We start from the raw sequence: 16,789 nt of genomic DNA, 5'->3' as shown, positions 1-16,789 counted from the left end.
AGAGGAAAGCACGTGGGACTATGAATGTGAGTCAGGAAAGTTTTGCATAAGACAAGAAGAGAGAGATAGGGAAGAAATGACACACACACAGTTACACACAAACACACACACACTCAGAGAGAGAGAGAGAGAGAGAGAGAGAGAGAGAGAGAGAGAGAGAGAGAGAGAGAGAGAGAGAGAGAGAAGGAGAGAGGGATAGCAAAAGGAGCCATTATGGTTTGAAAGCAGGATCTAGATAATTGTTCAAAGACCTACAAGGCTGATCTCAAAAAACAATTTAAACAACAGTGGAAAACTACCATAAATGGCCTTCCTGATCTTACTGATCTACCATCATGGAGCTCTCATGTAATGGCTGGTGGAAACAGAAGCAAATGCCATAAAAAAAAAAAAACAAGCAAAACAAAACAAAAAAAAAACACTGAAGGCAAACTAGTTACAGATGCAAAGAAGGAGGAAAAGAGCCAGGCTGCAGAAACACAAAGAAACTGCTGACATGAATGGGGAGAGCTAATGGGGCCCCAGGCTGATAGCTGGGAATCCATCATGGGACTGAATCAGACCCACTAAATATGGAGTCCCTCCCTTCTGGAAGCCTGAGCAGTCTAAGGGACCTGGTACAGTGGAACCAGGATGTGGTCTTCGTGCACAAACGGACATTGGGGCACATCAACCATGGAGGAATACCAGCAACACCTACTAAAGGGAGAGAAGACTCAGAATGACAAGCAGTTAAGATGGACCCTCCTGGAGGATATCACCATACATGAGGAATGGGAGGGGATAAGGCAGGAGGGTGGTAGGAGGTAGGAGAGGTTGAGAGAGAGAAGAAGAAGAGGGAGGAGGGACAGGGAACTGGGATCGATATGTAAAATTAAAATAAAAAGAAATTAATAAAAAAAAGAGATTTGAATCTGAGCAGACCTTATATTCGACATGAATTGTGTCAATCCGCCCAAAAGGGTCACCCCTGAAGGGTAGCATTTACTTAAGCCAGGCTAGAGGATGATCATTTACTTTTAATAAATACTGTCTGTCCCTTATAGTAACTTCCCACTGGTTCATATGGCTACCCACTATCCTAAAATACAGAGAAACTGTAACTTTGTTATTTTTCCTGTTCTGATCTATACACTTGCCCTCACATTCTCAATCCTTCTCTAAGCTCTGCACCTGCCCTCTGGCAGTCTGACATGCCGATGTGTCTGGAAGTCCTTGGGAAAGAAAAGAGATGTATTGCCCCTCGGTTCACTGCCATGAGAATTGCTTTCCATTGAAACTAGATTGAAGTTAGAGGAAGAAGAAGCGGTGAGGAGAAGAGGAGATGAGGGAGAAGAACAAGGAGAAGAACTAACAGAAGATGGAGAAGAAGGAAGAAGAACCCGCTCTCATCCATGTTGAATTTCAGAATCAGATGAAGCAAAACATGAATTTTCCAAGAGGAATCATCATACTTGTAGATCTGTCAGATACACGATGCCTGACTCCAGTAATCTATACTTTTGATAATTCTTTCATTTTCTTACAAAGCATGTACCCAGTTAAAATTTTAACTAATTTGTAGTACAATAAAAAGTGATTTTAACACACTTATTATATATTACTATGCACTATACAAATACATATGTATATCTTCAAGTGCACTTTAAAAATACTTAAAAGACCAAGGACCAATGAGAGAGGATTTTCCTCTAATGGTTATGAACCTTCCTGTTCTGTGGCCTTTTAATGGAACATCAAGGATGTATTCTTGTGTCCCCAGCCATAAATGTATTCTCATTGCCACCTCATAACTATACGTTAGCTACACCGTGCATCATATTGTAAATATCTAGGTGTTCTGATGGTTTTGAGTGAGCACTGTGGAGGGGTTGTTTCACCTGCCAGGGGGCTATGCCACATACTAAGATCGTAAGCTTACTGGGTAAAGACACTTGATGCTGATACTAACAACCGGCGTGGAGATATGAGCACCATCAAGTTTGGGGACTGTAAACTCCCACAAGCCAAGAAGCCACAAACTCAAACATTGCAGTGTTTACCTGCACATATGTATGTGTACCACACGTGTGCATATGCAGAGGTCAGAAGAAGGCCGCAGATCTCCAGGGGACTATCCCCTTGTATGCCAATATGTTAGTCCTGGGGATGAATCTCAGCCAACTCCCAGTCCTACTCTAAACTTCAAACTATCTAATAAAATAGAGGGACTGGACCAGTGAGTCAGCACTTAAGAGCTCTTGTTGCTCTAGCAGAGGAGCTGGATTAGTTTATCACACATGCAGCAGCCATCTGTAATCCTATATTAGGGAATCATGTTTTGCTATGAATACAGGGATATCACGACACTGTTGGAGCACACACACACGCACACATGCACGCACACCATGTACAAACACACCACACCTATCACACATACAGCATATCACAAAATCTTAGCACACATAACACATGTATATACATTACACACATCAGAAACACACCATACACACACCCACATCCACATCACAAGACACACCAGGCATGTACACACACCAAGATAAGCACATACACACAAACACACACACAAGCACACCGACACACACACAATAAACATACACACGCCCGCCCACACACACACCAAAAATACACACATATTTTCAATTATAATTTGAGAGTTTAAGGAGCTTAGGTTAATCGGTTTCACCCTAATGCATGGTAGGAAGGGTCTGCTTTATATAAGGTGTGTCATACAAGTTCTGCCCTATTCTGTTCCTGCTCTCTCAGTACTGTGGGAACACAGGACTAGGGTCGAGTGTTTCAGCCTTCCTGGAGTCAGGCACAGACAAAATGGACACCAAACTCTGTATATTCTGTAAGCAAAATTTTGTTTTTTCCATACTAAGGCTAGGGGGAGTTACTGGATCCCCAAGACTGTGAAAAAATATCTTGCAGTTGTTCCATTACGACAGGAGAACACTATATGAGAGCCAGCCGTGCATGTCTCTCACCTGCCCCAGATTGACAGCTACCCCACCACTGGGGTAGGGAAAAACTTCAAGAGAAGGGCACTGGAGTCACTGACTGCCACTGAGATGATAACTGCTAGTTCCTCTATGCTGAGGGTTTCCATGTTCATGGAGTCATATGCCCCTCGATTGCAAATGCATTGATTCTGGTTCATTTTGGAATGTGTTGATCATATACAGGTCTCTGTTTATCAATACTTTCTAGATATTGCACAGGGCTTAGGACCTGAATCCTAAGTAGGTGAGAAAAGATTCTGACTCAAAGAGTTACCTATGTATGCACGGTGAATATGGACTCCATGCTCAACTGTGTTGCACCCATAGTTTCATCCAGACCAGTCCTGAAAACATTCTAATATGAGTGAGAGTGTGTGTTTTGTGTATGTGTGCTGTTTGTGTGTGCTAGTGTGTGTCTGTGTGCATGTGAGCATGTGTGTGTGTCTATGAGTGTGTGTGTTTCTGTGAGTGTGTGTGTGTGTGTGTGTGTGTGTGTGAATCCTATGTGTTCATTTTTGTGTGTAGTCAGTCATTCATGGATCCAGCTATCAACCCATGATTCTCACGTTTGGCCTTCCACCTTGGTTGTTGATACAGTCTGTCACCCGATTGAGAGACGCACCAGTTCTCCAGGACTACTTGCTGAGAATGGCAGGGTGGTGATTCCACTGTGTGCTGGTGCAGCTGACACTCTATGTGGGTGCTGAGACAAGGATGCAGGCCCTCATTGTTGTCTGACAAGGACTCTGCTCACTGAAGCATCTTCCCAACAGAGCTCCCTAATCACCCTTTCTTATTCCCAATGCTCACCGGGATGTTCGCCTCTATTGTTCTCATGAGTTGGGTGTTCCTTCAGAATGTGAAGTCCATATACAATTCCCCAGGTAGAGGCTAGAGGTGCCTATCTGTCTGTGTCAGTAGAGTTTGGCTTTTGCTCTGTTCTAGCGATAATAAGCCAAATGGACAACACTATGGATTTGCCTACCTGTTGGTCAGAACTATAATCAAAATGCTACAGGTTTAGCTTTGTGGAGACAACATGGTATCAGACCTCCTCATTCTTACCAAGAACTGCCTCTTCTGAGGGCTCAGAGAGGGCTCTGACCCGTGACAATTGCAGGTGACCATGGGGTCCATTGGTAAGAATCATCCTATGATATTACTTCCCTGGTTTCTGATTTTCTCAGTGTATCTGTGAGCTAAAGATACCTTGTGACTCTCACATAGGTAGGCCTTCCTACATCATTCACACCTGCTACTCATGTCATTGACATCCAGAAACATTAGGTATCACTGTGGGATGCTGCAGACTTGGTAAGGTCTGTGGGCTTCACACTCAGCTGCCACAAAAACATATACGTGTCCTGACCAAATAGATGCGGTAGTATCAATGCCACGCCTTCAGTGTGGGACAACTGCAGGAGTCCATGCTGCTGTGAAGAGCACACAGGATTAGAAAATCCCGACTGAGGCGTGGTGCTGTAATATTTCAATTCCCTGGATCTGGATGTCTAGGTTTCTTTCAAGAACAAGACATGAGTCAGCATGAAATCGAAGCGAACATTTAATAAAATAAAAGGAAATTCCATGTCAGGCCTGGGAAATCTTGCTCCAAGTATGGACATTGTAACACTGCTCCAGGTCCATTTGTGCTCCAGATGTCTCTACATCAAGCAGAAATGAACCCATAGGGCCCACAGTACTGATTCTCTGTGGGAAAGGCTCCAAGCAAATCTAAGAGCTGCCATTCTGTGCAGGTCACACAGGCCCATAGTGGCAACGTGTCAACCTTCTTTTCTCCGGTGATGGAGCCACAGGCAGGGTTTTCAGAAGACTCACCTGAGTAAAAAGTAAATTGAATCAACACTTAGCAGGAGACTGTCACTTGGATGCTGGTGTACAGTTACAATGATTGAAGTTTGAGAAACAGATTCCACACATGAAAACAATCACTTATGACATATAAAACCTTCATCTTTTGTTCTATTCACTTTTTTCCAAGCCTTGCATTTTGGATGTATTTGTCTGGAACAGTTGCATGTCTTCACTCATATGTGTGTGAAAGGAATCTCAAGTGTTATAGTTACTGTATTTTATGGGACACTTACCTTGAAGCTGAAGGTGGTCATTAAGCCTAGACCATCAGGTACAAGCATCAAAGGGGTCTCCCTTCCATTCCCCATAGCTGGGGTATTTACTCACACTGCCATGTAAGCCTTTGATGTAGTAGCTGGTTTGGCCCATCCTCATGTTTGAAGACCAAGAACTGGGTGGAGTTGATATTGTTGCTGCTACTAAGAAGGCAATTGATGGCTAGATTGTCATCTCATGACATCTCTCAGAGCACAATGTAGTGAACAGAGCAATTGGTTCATGGACCCTGTGTGGTGGTCAATCCCCGGTTGCAGGTCTGTAAATAAGTGTGAAAAGCTGGTGGTTGGATATGTTCCCTGAATTATGGAGATTTTAGAACTCATGAGAGCCCACAAACTAAGAAAACAATGGATATTATCAGTTTCCTGCCATGGTGAGCAGCCAGGGAATTAGGAAGTTTGGCAAACAATACATTTTTAAACATTGTGCTTGATATGTGTTAATTTGACTAGTGAGGATTTGTTGACAGAAAGGGTCAGAGAAGTGACCACATGCATTCCCTAAGTGAGCCCCCCAGGAGGTGAGTCTTGGTGCCTTCGGGCTCACAAGGGAAGTGGCCTGGCTTGTTGGATGGTGGGCGAAATGGATTCTCTAACTTTGACTGTCAGGGACATATTTATCTCACATTAGCCATGGCTAGACAGACTTTGCTTTGAGAACAGATGGCCAGACATATGACCCATGTTCTCAGCTTCTGTGACCTAAATTCTCTGGCCCAGCCGCCACCATCTTCACCATGACAGGAAATAGATCATGTTGTAATAGTCACACACAGCTTTCCAGTTTTACTATTTCTAAGGCCTCATGAACAAAACTGAAAATCATTCAGTGCTTTTATAGAAGCCTTTCAGGGCAGTGGGCCTGACTAAATTAGGAGAGCCCACTAAATTCCTTAGGGGCCTGAGTTGACCGTGAACTTACATTCCCAATGACTACTGTGTCTTTGATAGTCAGGGCTGGAAGACAAGAGTGCTGAGTGTCCCACCAGTTTAAACAAGGTGCTACAGAGCCTGTGGCATTGATTGCCAGTGATGGGCACTTCCAGTATCACAAATGGCAGACACAGATGGTTTTGTGTGTTCTGCCTTCCAATAAGAATTGTGGGGTGTACCTATTATTTGATCTTTTCTAAATAGTCTCATAATCTAGCCCATTCTGATCTTGTGAGTTGGACTCTAACATCCAGTTGGGTACAGAGATCCAAACTAGGCTCCTCTAGTTGAGGACTCCATGAAAGAAGCTTCTCTGGAAAAGTAAGTGGAGTGCATAAGTTGATTAAATCTTCCAGAGATGATCAGGAGGAGTATCGTTATCTCTGGAACACCTGCTTGGGAATAAAGACTTTGGTGTTATCTTCTCTCTGAAAATGAAAAAGAACACCCAGAGGGCGGAGACTATCAACTGTCAGATCCCAGTGCAATGCACCCTAAAATTTCTCCCTTTCAAAGCTCAACTTAAATTGTGTGTGAGTTTGGGTAACTATGGCCCCCATAGAGGAACATGTTTCAATACTTATTCGTGGGTGACCCTGTTTGGAAAGCAGGGGAGACCTAAGTGAGGGGATCCCAGGGCATTAAGCATTCCAAAGCCTAGCCCATCCAAAGTCATCTCTCTGTGTGTGTCATGCTTGAGGGTGGAGGTAAGCCATCAGCTCCAGCTTCAAGGCCATGCCCGCCTGCCTGTCGCAAGATGTCATAACAAGGTCATGAACTGTGACCCTCTGCAACTGAGGACCATTAGGACCAAGCTTTTCTCCTGAGTTGCATTGGTCAGAGTGCTGTCACGGCAATAGATGAGAAGCAGAGCAGGAGTGGGCAAGTTCAGAAAGTGAATGCCAGAAAAGGTATTTTGTGTGTGTCTGCAACAAGTTTCTATCTCACACATCCCAGGGCATCTGGGAAGTGTTTCACAAAACAGGGGAGACAGGTATCAAGCCCTCCTTACTAAGACATCAGGCCCACTGCCCACCCCTGCTAGTAGAACTGGGCACTGTATGCTGCCCCCAGACACTTGTGCATGCAAGCTGTCTTCAGCTATGGCCACAGAAGTGGATTGCAATTTGGTAAACTAACACAATGTCCATACTCCCAAAGACAATGCCAGCATTCTCAGCAGAGAGAACAAAGCCCAACTCCATTGGTGAATGATGTCAAGAATCCGGCATCAGAAATCACCTACCATCCCAAGAAACACTCAGGGAGCTCAAACTACTGCATCTAAATCAGTGCTTCTCAGCCTGGGGGTCTCAACAATTTGTGAGTCAAATGACCATTTCAAAGGTTCGTCTAAGACCACAGAAAACATAAATATATTTACGTTATTGTTCAAAACAGTTGCAAAATTACTTATGATGTAGCAACTAAAATGATCACATGGCCAGAAGTCTCCACATCATAGGGAACTATATTAAAAGTTTCTTGAATTAGGAAGGTTGAGACCAGTGACTACCCCTCAACACAAGACTCTGGACTCCCTGTCATCTGGGCAGTTCAGCTGACTCAGGGATCTGATCATAGCCTGCGGGATGACCAAGAGGACTCTGCAGACACCACAGTCTGTGAGAATGCACAATAAATCTCTGTCTGACATCTGTACCTCTCTGGCAAAGACTGTTTGCTCTAATCTAGACCCCGAATGTGAGCATTGGTCACAAACTAGTCCAAGGATGCAGGTCTTCTCTGCTGTGAGGGTTCCACAGTCCTTTCAAGCTCTACTTACCTTTTCACAGTTTCCAGAAAAAAAAAATCCTGTAATTTTTAGTGTATTGAAGGCACTGGGATAAAAAATAGTATACCACTTTGCGGACTTCAAGACAGTGGCAAATCGCGATGGGAGCCTGGTGGCAGGTGGCTGTGAAGAAATGAACACAGATGTTAGCTACCAGATTAGCTCAACATGGTCAGAACAGAAAGAGAGGGTCCTGAAAAGGGTTTGTCCTAACCTCCGTGGGATGGCCATCTCTTCTGCTCCTGGGAATCCACTCCCTACAACCCCAACTCTCTCCCACAGGGGTTTTGCTCCCTGCCAGTCCAAGGTCCAGGCCCTTACCCTACATGCTCATCTCTTTCTTACAGCTCCCAAACAGGGACTGTAACTTCCTATGTGTAGACTCTCCACTTCAACAATTGCACGCCCTTGTCTCCTCTCTCTCACATTCTTCTCTCCTGACAGGTCACACATGCCCCTCTCCTCCTCTCTGGCCCTCTTCCCGAGCCTCCTCACCTCCTGGGCTTACATATTACGTGGACGTCTTTACATCTGGTCATTGAGAAGCATCATTAATCAAGAGGTGTGTAGGAGACCTCAAGTCGTGTGGATCACAAAGCTGTACAAGGTGGTTGTAGTACCTGGAGGGCTGGCTCTTTCAAACAGGCTGGTGGTGTGGCTGATCTCTGTCCAGCCACAGTACTGGGGCAACTATGCGTTTAAGATGTGGAGCTAACAGCTCTCAGTCAGGATGAGGAGGAGTAAGGAGCATTTGCCCATGTTGCTGGAATTTTCTGATAGGGTACATCAGAGTTGGGGTATGCAGCTCTATCACATTCTGGCCTGGCTCCCTCGTGTGGCTTGGTAGACCACACCAGGCCGAACAGATTCCCATGGTTTATGAACCATGGACCCAGGCCAAATCCTTCAGACCTTGAAAGACACATAAGCAAAGGACTCTGTTAGTGACTGTGACATCAGCAGGACTTAACACAAAGCTACACTACTTCACATAACTCTCCACAAGATTCTCTCCCCTAAACTGTTTCCATTCCCCAATCCCAACTGTCTTCTTTCCTCCACTGCCCCTAGTTGCATCCTTTGCTTGTCTGCTTCAGGCTCCACTTCTCCATCACCCACATACAGGAATACAGTGGGAAAGCTCCTTCTGTGCCTACAGACATCTAAGGGTTCATGTCCTACACATGGTTGCACAATATCAATGGCCAAGGGGCCTTGCAATTCAAAGATGAAATCCACAAGGGGAAGACACTCACAATGCCTACTCTGTTTCCTGGAACTCTGTTTCCGATGCCTTGCTGTCCCTTACCTGGGGACTGTGTCTTCTATCTTTAGGGTGAGGAGGCAACTCATACATTTTCTAAACAGGTGCCTAATCCTCCTCCTCACCCCTTTCCAGCCCCTTCTGTGCTTCTTCTTGGAGGCTGTGGCTTCTTCCTGGGGCTGGTCCTTGCCAGAGATCAGTGCTGACTCTTCAACTGTTATTTCATTGATATATTCAAATTCATTTTCACTCTCAGGGGAGAGTTCAGGGTGTCGATAGTATCACGGATTCTCTCCTGCGCTGTAGATCAGTTTCCTTCAAGTCTGTAGAAGCATTGATGCTAGCAGTGACATCAGCATCATACTGGGTTTCTGTCGTCCCTGTGCTGCTACTGTCCCAGAACCACAGCTTTTCCAGGGATGCGAGGCTGAACATGACAGGGCTGCCCGTCTCCTCATTTCCTAACCCGTCAGCATCATGGGCCACTGAGTTATGAGAAGGGGGTTTCTTCCAGGCAGGAGAGGTACTCCTCAGATGTTTCACTGTTATCAGATGAAGTAGTACTCTCTGTGTCCTCTGAATTTTTATTGATGTTATAGGAGGGCACAGGAGAAAGGGGTGCTTCAGAATCCCAAAGCCAGCTGGTATCGAGCAGCTCATATAAATCTGGGGAGCAGGACCTAGAGGAGCTTTTGCTTTTTCTCACTTCATTCAACTCTTGCTCTTGGATGTCTTCCGATGTCAGGAATGTGGGCAAAGCTGGTTCACTCAGGGCCCTCCTTGGGGTCAGAAGGAAGGTGGGATGACCTGCAGAAGGGCTCTTGGGACCCTGCCAGATAGCACCATGGACGATTACTCTAGCCTTTTCTCCTGTTGAACATACTGATTTTTGCTAGGGCATCATTAAGCCTATTTGTTCCTTTGAGTTCAGGGTTTCTTCAGCCATGGGGTCTAAGCAACACATAGTATCTACAATGGCGGAGATGGATGGCCTGGAACTAGTTTCTCTGGATAGTGCTAGGAAATCTTCATCACAGAGATTCAGTACGGGAAATACTTCCACCATGTCCCCCACTGGGACAGGTGGGGGATTTGACCATCACAGGGTGCTACAAGTAAAAAGACAAATGCAGATAAGTTTATGTTTCTCAATTTCACTACATAAAAATCGTACCTACCTCAATATCCTAATGATAATCTTTGGGTGAGAGGTTACAAAAAAATTCGTGTCAGTCTGAACCATAAGCGGTTATGAACGCATAAGAATGAGCAGAGATGAAATAAGTGGTCACTTAGGGGTTGAAAGGAAGGCCGATGAAGCAAAATCAAATCAAAGATTTGGTGGCTTGACAAGATGAAGTCTGTCAAAACTATTGCCCAGAGAGAAGATACAAATTATGGAGACATGAGACAAGACATACAGTGTGGAAGAAAGACAAGTATGATCTAGGGCACCTTGGGTGTGTATGATGGGAATTGTCTCTAGAGAGGTGATAATCGTGACAAAAGGTAATATCTTGAATCATAAAATAGACAAACATTGCTGGAATATTATTAAGCCCAGGTACCATTTGCTGCCTTCCTGCTTCTACACCCTAGGTGTGGTGATCAATTCTGGATGTTTTAAAACATGCAAAGGAATCCCATGGAGGGATAAGATGGAATGAGTAATATAATTTCTGCTCATAGAACATCCCTGGCCTACAGATTAAATGATGTAACTTAGTTCCAGTTCTTACAGTAAAGATCAGTTCTCCTCAAGAAGCAACACCAGACACAAAGGAAAACATCCTCCAAACTTAATTAAAACCTGTATTCCTATGGCTGAATTCTTAACTGCACACAGACACAGACACAGAAATACACTTACACACACACACACACACACACACACACATACACACTCAAACAGGCTAGGGTATTTTCCAATGTCTTTGATGAATTTCCACATGTGCATGTGTTATGAGATTCAAGGTACTTGATGGGAATTTCAAAACACATGACACAGTTAATGCTATATTCATAGTGAGTTCAACAGGGAATCCTAGAATAATTCTCGGGAATCTATTGGACAACAAGCATGGAAAAAGTTCTGGGGGGTGGGGGAGGATTAGGCTCAGGAAAAATAACAAAAGAAAAAAAAAAAGAAAAATAAATGGATTCCTGTCCTGCTCTGAAGTAGAAATAAACATAGGGCTTGTGACTGTAATCACAGGTCTAGACACATGGTGATCCTGACTAGAGCCATGGAGCAGCAGGTGGGCCCTTAACTGAAACAGGGGCCTTTTGGACACACAAAGGGCAGCTGCACTGTCACAAAGCAGAGGAAAAGATCCCAGGTCAGTATGCATCTCCAGAAGTGTTACAGAGGATGCCTAATGCTACACAGTTAATGTTTAAAAATAAGAAAAAATAAACCAGAAGTAAAAAAAAAAAAGGCAAAAAAAATTTTATACAGCACAATTAAGAGAAATGTACACATAATCAGAAATCCATGCCTAATCCAAAATGCCTGGGTTCATGCATATAAAGAATAACAGCCTGAACCTAAAGAAATGTCTAGAGACCCACAAGGCTGCGCCAGCTAACAATATGAGCAACCATGGAAAGGCCCCCATAAATGCCCTTATCGGATAGTGAGATCAACAACTAACATTTCCATGGATCCCTCATCTAATACCTATTGGAAACAGAAGCAAACACGCATATCTAAACACTGAGTCGAACTAGATTTCAGATGCAGAGGGAGAGGGAAGACCATGTCGCAGAAACACATAGAGACAGCTGACATGAACAAGGAGGAGCTAACGGGCCCCCAGACTGATAGCTGGGAATCCAGCATTGGACTGACACTGGCCCCCCTGAATATGGGTCTCAGCCAGATTGACTGAGCAGTATAAAGGACCTCGGCCTTTAGAACCAGAATGTATTCCTGGTGCACAAAAGAACCTTGCAGACACATCCCCCATGGAGGGATACTGCCTTAACCTAGAGACATGAGGTGTGACACCATATCAAACCTTAGGAGCACACTTTGACTTTAAGAACCTAGTAACTAGGTAACATAGTAACAAGGTAACATGTGCCATAGTAACAAGGGGGACAGAAAAACTGTGCTGATCTTTCTTAGGGACATAGGTATGAATAAGTTAGAAAATAAACCCATGATCTGCCCTAACGTCCTTTGCACTCTGATAATTCTGACTACTACAGGCCTCATCTCTACACATAAGATGTTCAATTCCTTTATGTAAAACTCATATGGGTGGGAGTTTAAAGGATGGTAGGTAGCTCTCCCTGAAACTTGGATGATCTAAGGAAATGGACTAATACCTTATGATATATGTGACAGAGTTTGTTCGGTTTTTGTTATGAGTGACATAACAACTGTGAAAAAATAGCTACCAGGAGAGATGAGCATTGAAGTGCATCAAAGACTGTAGGAGACGATAAACATTCACATGGTGATGAAGTATAGCGTGATTACAGCTTGTCCATGAAACAAAATATTTAAAACAAAAAAAATTAATGCATAAATTTCAAAGAATCATGCTGAAAATTAGATAAATGGGGCCAATAAAAATCAGGTGAATGGAAAGCACTAATTAATCAACAATCAGTTAAGGGATGTAAATCAAAACAACAAACTCATTATTTGAAAGTCTAAGCAGATGAACAATGTCTCTTTCTCTGAGATCAAAGTTTATGTGAACCAATGTATAAGTGCAACAGCTCTGCATCAACCAAGCAATAGCCTCTGGGTAGAGTGAGAAGCCTCATGCCGACGGACTTCCAGATGTGTGGAGTCTGCAATTCCTCACAATGGCTCCTGTGAGGATATTGGAGGAATCAGCTAATCACACCTATCCACAGCTAGAGGAGAGGTGGACAGAAATTCTTCACTTTCTGTCTCCAAGGACAGAAATAGTGTTCTCACAGCCAAGACCAATTCCCTGATATGCAGCCACATGTGGGTGCTACCAGGTTTTGCTCTAGCTCAGGCATTAGGCAGAAGGAAACCATGTCTGGGGACATGGAAAGATGGAGTCGGAAGCAGCTGCTTCCAGGGCAATGGCAGGTCCTGTTGTCTCCAGTGAGCAATTGCCCCTGCTGGGTTCCACCACCATGGGGTTTACACCCTCCTGATTGTGCCTCTGATAGACACCAAGAACTCTTGGTCTTGAGATGATGTGAACCCTCTCCCATTCAAACCCTAGGGAGGACATTTGGACTTCAGCAGCAGTAGTAACAAGAATGGACTCAGTTAGCTTTGGAGCAGCACAGGTAAGAGATCCAGGTTATGGACTAGATAGTGAACATACAAGCTTCATCAAGGTCCTTGTCCTCAGACTCTCATACTCTCTAATGACTCCAACTACTACAAATCTCTTCATCTCTACACATTCAGGATGCAATTCCCGTTCTTTACATTCGTATTTATGGGTATCGAAGCGATGAAAGCCTGTGAAGTTCGAGGCCATGAGGAAAGTGTTGCTCCTCAAGATACCCCAGAGCTGTTAAATTCATGAGTGGCATGGTGGGCAAGAGAAGACTCTTACCATGATAGGAGGTTATAACCACAAGGAAAGTCTGAAGGAAGTAACAATTTAGGTGTGTATGCTCCAAGCAAAACCATATTCCTTCTCTTTTCCAGCAAATATAGACAAGCAAAAGTCAAGGTAAAGAAATAAAGCAACGTAAAAACTGTCAAAGAGAAATGGATAAGGAATAGTAGAACGTGGTTGATAATAAACTGAAGCTGACACACAAACTACATCTAAAACAATCTAAATCAACATTTAGAGGAAAACCCATCCGCCCGGTCAGCACACTTTCGATGTTCAGGTCAGTGGTGATCACAGATGTTCAGTGTCAAAGACGGACAACAAAAAATAAAGTTCTCACGACCAAAGGCTTGACTGAGTCCTCTGCAGCCAACCAACAGCTTCACTCAACGAAAGGACAAGATCCAGGCCCAGCTGGTGCCTTATATGGGTGACCACTCTCATTCCTCACAATGGCTCCTTGTGATGTCATCGAGCCATGGACCAATCACATCTAGCCAGAGGCCAACATGGTCTTTTGAGTTCTTTGCCTATGTCTCCTGTCAAATTGATGCCAAGAGAGGCCCAGGTTAATTTGGCCCAGGCTCTCAGAGCATCAGGCACAGCCCGGTGCTGGCTCTGCTGGTGGCAGCAGGGCCTGGGGCAACTGCTTACCCTGCACTGACATCTCCTCATGCCAAAACTATTTAAATGTCCTTGTTAACTGGGATACTCCTACAATCCTTTTAGTGTCAAAAGCACAATCTTGGCTTATCCTGAGTCAAGATCCCTAAGAGATATACATACATACAGATAGATAGATAGATAGATAGATAGATAGATAAGCAGATAGATGATAGACAGACAGATAGATAGATAGAGATAGAACATGTCATTCTTATTTCCCTCTCCCTCCCATGCCCACAGACCCTCCTCCCACCCCATTCCCTCCTACTACACAGGGAGGGTGATGCCTTCCAGGGTGATCATCAAAATCTGTCAGGTCATTTGCAGTAGGGTCTAGGCCCTTCCTCCTGCCTCTAGAGTAAGGAGTGTCCCTCCATGGGGAATGTGCTCCCAAAGTCTTTTCATGTGCCAGGGATACATCCTAGTATCACTGTCAGAGGTCCCTTAGACCTTCTAATTGAGACCCATGTTCAGGGAGTCTGAGTTGGTCCAATGCTGGTTTCCCAGCTATCATTCTGGGGGGTCCATGTGCTCCCCTTTGTTCATGTCAGTTGTCTCTGTGGGTTTCTGCAGCCTTGTCTTGACCCACCCCCTTTTTAAATCATTTCTCCCTCTCTGCAACTGGATTCCAGAGTTCTGCTCAGTGTTTAGCTGTGGGTGTCTGCTTCTGGTTTCATCAGCTACCTGCTGAGGGCTCTATGATGTCATATAAGTTAGTTATCAATCTCATTATCAGGGTTGGGCATTTAATGTAGCCTCTCCACTGTTGCTAAGACTTAGTTGGGTCATCCTTGTAGGTCTCTGGACATTTCTCTAGAGTCAGCTTTCTCTTCACACCTACAATGGCTCCCTCTATTATAGCATTCCCTTTTTATTCTCATGTATTCATTCCCTGATTCAGTCTTCCTGGTCCCACATGTTCTCTTCTCCTCACTTGCTCCCAAATCCCCTCTCCACTAACTGCCTCCCCCCCCCATTCCCAATATGCTCAGAGGGTCATTTTCCTTTCCCGTTCTGTGTGGAACCTTGCATGAATCTTTCCTCCTTGTATCCTAGTTTCTCTGTCGGTGTGAATTATAAGCTGGTGATCCTTTGCTCTATGTCTAAAATCCATATATGAGTGAGGACATACCATGTTCCTCTTTTTGTAACTGGGTTACCTCATTCAGGATGGTTTCTTCAAGTTCCATCCATTTGTCTATGAATTTCAAGATTCCATTGTGTAAGTGTACCATGGCTTCTTTATCCATTCTTCAGTTGGGGGCATCTAGGTTGCTTCCAAGTTCTTGATACTACAAATAATGCTGCTGTGCACATAGTTGAACACATGCCTTTGTTGTATTGAAGTGGAGCATTTGGGTATATGCCTAAGAGTAGAATCGTCAGGTCCTGTGGTAGACTGATTCCCATTTTCCTCAGGTATCACCATACTGCTTTCCAGAATGGCTGTGCGGGTTTGCACTCCCACCAGCAGTGGAGGAGTGTTCCCCTTTCTCTTCATCCTCTCCAGCCTAAACTGTCATTGGTGCATCCAATTTTAGCCATTCTGACAGGAGTAAGATGGTATGTCAGAGTCGTTTTGATTTGCATTCTTCTGATGGCTAAAGTTGCTGAACACTTTAAGTGTCTTTCATTCATTCTGGTTTCCTCTGTTGCGAATTCGCTATTCAGTTCTGTATCCCATTTTTTAAAGGGTTATTTGATGTTTTGGTGCCTAGGTTCATGAGTATTTTGTATATTTTGGAGATAAGCCCTCTGTCAGATCTGGGGTTGCTGAAGATCTTTTCCCAGTCTGTATCCTTTGCCTTACAGAAGCTTCTTCATTACAGGCGGTACCATTTATTAAATGTTGATCTCAGTGTCTATGCTACTGCTGTTATGTTCAGGAAGTGTTTTCCTGTACAAATTCATTCAAGCGTACCTCCCACTTTCTCTTCTACGAAGTTCAATTTGGCTGGATCTATGTTGAGGTCTTTGATTCATTTGGACTTAAGTTTTGTGCATGGTGATAGACATGGGTCTATCTGCAGTCTTCTAAACACAATCATCCAGTTGTGCCAGCACCATTTGTTATAGATGCTTTCCTCCTTCCATTGTATAATTTTAGATGTTTTGTCAAAAATCAGGTGTTCATAGGTGGATGTGTTAATATAAGGATTTTGAATTTGTTTCATTGGTCTCCCTGTCTATATTTGTGTCAATACCAAGCTGTTCTCTGGACTATAGCTCTATAGTAGAGCTTGAAGTCATGAAAGCTGATGCCTCCTGAAGTTTCTTTATTGTACATGGTTGTCTGGGCTTTCCTGGGTCTTTTCTTTTTCCATATAAAGTTGAGTATTATCCTTTCAAGGTCAGCGAAGAGCTGTGCTCATATTTTAATGGGGATTGCATTGAAACTGTAGTTTGTT

This window comes from Phodopus roborovskii, unplaced genomic scaffold (genome assembly GCF_943737965.1).
Source record: "Phodopus roborovskii unplaced genomic scaffold, PHOROB, whole genome shotgun sequence".
In the NCBI taxonomy this organism is placed as follows: domain Eukaryota; kingdom Metazoa; phylum Chordata; class Mammalia; order Rodentia; family Cricetidae; genus Phodopus; species Phodopus roborovskii.
Note: the sequence above shows the minus strand (reverse complement) of the source record.